Genomic DNA, 3,682 nt, shown 5'->3' on the forward strand with positions numbered 1-3,682 from the left:
CGCCCTTCCGCGGCCGGGCCCCGCCACGTGCGTAGGACGCCGGGACCGGAGGGGCCGCTCCGGTGACACGTAACCCCGTACCCCCGGCCCCTCCGGTCTGGCCGAGCAGCGGCACCTCCCAGCGCCGCCCCGCCTGCCTCCCGCACCTCTCAGCGGAGCGCGCAGCCCCCCTCACTGCGCGGCGGGGACCCGGGGGACCCCTGAGCCTAGAACCCCGCTCTGCGAGACGATTAGCCTGGTTTATGCAATGTCTGGCTTAAATCTCCCTGGTTGAAATCGAATCCTATTAATTCCATCCTCAAAGCTCGCCTGGAGAAAAGATAATGCTCAAATATCACGGTTGAGCATCAAAAACCTTCTTGCGTAATCCCCTATTCCGTAACGAGGGCAGGTAAAAGATGGCGAAACCACAGAGCCGGCCCCAGAAAAGCCCAAACAGCATCGATGCCCTGGGCAGGAGCTCAGGTCTAGTACATACACTCCAAAATCAGGAAAGTATGATTGTGGCAAGAGGGCAGAGGGATCAAGTGGTGCTGACTGTCTCTTTGGTGTGGATGTCATCATAAAAATTAGGAAACTACTACACAGCACCTCTTTGGTGCTCCACGTTAAGTAGAACAATTATATTGAGGAACAACTTATGAGTAGTTTTTTCCTCTTATCTGTTAGCCCTTTTAAGACTTATCTAACAAGAGTTACCTGTGTGCACTCAGGGCGGGGGGCTGGGATAAGCGAGGGGACGCTGCCCACCAAAGCCTTATCTGCAGCCACAGGCAGTCCTTGGCTCTCGGGCATTCCATCAGCCAGTTCAGGATGGTGACACAACGGAAAACTTATCTCTTTCCTTAAGAACAAAAGGAAAAAAAAAAAAAAAAAAAAAAAAAAAAAAAAAAAAAAAAAAAACAAAAAACCTAACACTGTCAACTTCAGCAAGAAATACCCCGGAGAGCTGGCCTCATCCTCGGAAACGGGCAGGACAGGAATGCGGCGTGGCTGCAGCAGAGGTGCCGGCAGGCAGCACGGTGTTTCAGCCCGCCCTCTCCTCATTTTGTGACAGCTTTCCGCATAACCAGGCATTTTGAGAAAAGGCAAAAGAAACCCAGCTCTGCGTCATCTTCCCTCACAAGGCGGACATAGGTGTTTCACGGAAAGGCAACCAAAAATGCACCGTTTCCCTGTAAACGCCTTCGGACACAAGGCTGCAACCAGCTGCCATTAGCTGGACACTCTGTAATGAAATTCTCCATCCACACCAAGCTCCCCAGAAGAGCACCGGAGCCCTTGGCAGACACCGGTCTGATTTTTCCACCCCAATTCACACTGTTCTTTCCCACAGCTAGGATGCGCCTGGAAAAAATTCTTCATAAATTACTAATGATGATTTCCTTCTTGCAGTAATTGAGCAACGTTGTTCCTAATGTCTTGGGAAAGCGCTGGAAACACCTTTACTGTGGTTTTGCTCAGCTTTTGGGGGTTGGATATTTTTAATATTTAAACATATTAAACAAAGCAACCCAGTTTGCCTTGAAACTGCGCGGGCTGCCACTAGAGGGCAAAGCAAGCTCAGTAATCATCTTCCCTCGGGCAACAAAGAAAACGGCGTCATCTCTCACTGACCCCTGGTCGTCGCGGTGGGATCGTACTATGAATTAACAAAATAAGCTGGGCTTTACCCCCTTAGCTCGCTTCAGGGAGTTACGAGCAAAAAAGCCAGTACCGAGGGGAAGTTAAAAGGTTACCACGCATAAGGCCCAAAAGAGGACGCGTCTGTCAGCAGCCGCCCGTCACCGTGACTCAGGGTACCCGGCACATGGGAAAGCGCCGGCCGCCTCCTAAACTCCAGAGGGAGCAGCAGGACGCGCACTAGCACCGGCTTTAAAACCCAGTGACCTAAATATTATCTCCCGTAGCAGTGTAAGGGCAGCTGCTGAGCGCGCTACGTTTTAACGCGAAAATGTGAAATCGTTTGGGGGTGGAAGGGATTAAAAAATTAATGAGCAAGGCGTTGGATCTGCTCAGAAAGGAAAGAAAAAGCTTCAGAGTAAATACTTTCATTCTAAATCAACACCTCACACAATTAAAAAAAAAAATCTTACTTTTTAGGACTGGTTACCTTTGAATTCGAAAGTTCCATATCTTTCAAATATACCAACAAGATGCTTGTTTTCCACCTGAGAGCGAGTTCTTGCTGTAGTTCTCACAACAGCACCTGTCATAGTTGCAATTAAATAAATATCACGACATTTACACAAATTACTTATTTACAAGATGAAATCCTGACAATTTGTGTTTCAGCCACTGTAGCTCTCCATTAGAAAGCAAGCAGAAACGATGCCCTAAGGGTAACTGTTGAGTGTTATATTAAGCAACGTTATTTTATAAAGTCATACAGTACAATGCCAGCACGTGCTAACTACATTTCATAGATTCTAAACCAGAATCACTTTCAGAACAGTGTCTGGCAATGATAAAACAGACCTCTGACCAAAAAGTGCATTGAGAGCCTTAAGTTACGTGCAAAATCCTATGGAAACGGTGTCTTGCAGATAATTCTGCACGTGCTATTTTTCACGCCAGTAGGAAGCACCATTGCCACCAGTGGGACTACTCACCTCTCCCAAGTCGAGGATGATCTTAAATTCTGCTTGCAGGCCTGATGGCTTTTTTTTCAACTCAAAATATCAAAACCCATGACTTTCTTATCCTGATTGTAGGGAGCTGCTTAGATGCATTTCATGTTAGATACACCGCATGCAAACCGTACTTCACTGTGCCTTTGTCTGAAGTGCATAGAGGGCAGTAATCATGATATTAGCTGACGTTTAAACTGTTCTTCTCATCCCTGGCCAGACTTCTGTTGTCTTTTTTCACCATTTAGAGTCTGAAGCATCACTGATTAATCTGAATTACTGCAGTCAGTTTAATTAACATTGCTTTGTCTTTAAATAGCTGCGCCTAAATCTGCCTAATCCTTCATTGGTTATTTTAATCCTTGTTAAGTTTGTCTAACAATAAAATAAGCAAACTGTTATAAAATTGAATGAGCAGTACTGAACGTTTTAAGCAGATCTCATGACTGTCCACAATTTATGTCTGCTTCAATTTTGTGTTCAAGTTCTTAAGAAGTTCCATATTCTTACACAACCGGGAAAACGTTTTAATGGAAAACTGTCCCTTTTAGCAAAAATCTGTCAGTCTGAGGACTTTTAAGTGCTAGAAAGATCTCTTCAAATGTAGAACTAAAGTAGTCATCAGGTTTTCAAGTACAGCTGGCTCTTTGCAGCAGCAAATTTCACCTTCACAACTTGTAAAATATTCGGGAGAAGTCATGTACCAGCACATCCCCAGGGGTGCGGCATTCCCAGGCTGGTCAGCAGGGGTGGGCCTCCGCGCTGCACCGCTCTGTCACCCCTCATCCTCCGGGGGGCGTCCAGAAAGCTCCTGGCAGGGAAACACCACAGAGTCGTGGAACCCTGAGAGAAGAGGGAGCTGTAGGTGTCCCCGAGACGGGGTGGCACTGACCCCGCCGGACTCCTCGGAGCCCTACAGCCGCCTCAGCGTGTTTTCACAGGGACGCGCCCAGCCCCGGCCCCACAGAACACCAGCGCCAACCGCGGCGGGCCCGAGCCGAGGGGCCGCCTGAAGGGAGACGCCTTCAGCAGCGGGAGCAGGGGCGGGGGGG

At 48.1% G+C, this 3,682-nt stretch overlaps 2 protein-coding genes across 2 annotated transcripts in view; one reads left to right on the forward strand and one right to left on the reverse strand.

Moving 5' to 3' along the window:
- KMT5A (lysine methyltransferase 5A) overlaps positions 1 to 3,557 on the reverse strand; it is a 12,860-nt gene extending 9,303 nt beyond the window's left edge. The window contains exon 1 of the mRNA XM_026859462.1: positions 2,613 to 3,557. The gene's annotated coding sequence lies outside the window, so the exon portion shown is untranslated. The remainder of the gene's footprint in view (positions 1 to 2,612) is intronic.
- SBNO1 (strawberry notch homolog 1) overlaps positions 2,163 to 3,682 on the forward strand; it is a 32,716-nt gene continuing 31,196 nt past the window's right edge. The window contains exon 1 of the mRNA XM_026859967.1: positions 2,163 to 2,181. The gene's annotated coding sequence lies outside the window, so the exon portion shown is untranslated. The remainder of the gene's footprint in view (positions 2,182 to 3,682) is intronic.

This window comes from Athene cunicularia (assembly GCF_003259725.1).
Source record: "Athene cunicularia isolate RWA chromosome 15 unlocalized genomic scaffold, athCun1 chr15_part1, whole genome shotgun sequence".
NCBI classification, from domain to species: domain Eukaryota; kingdom Metazoa; phylum Chordata; class Aves; order Strigiformes; family Strigidae; genus Athene; species Athene cunicularia.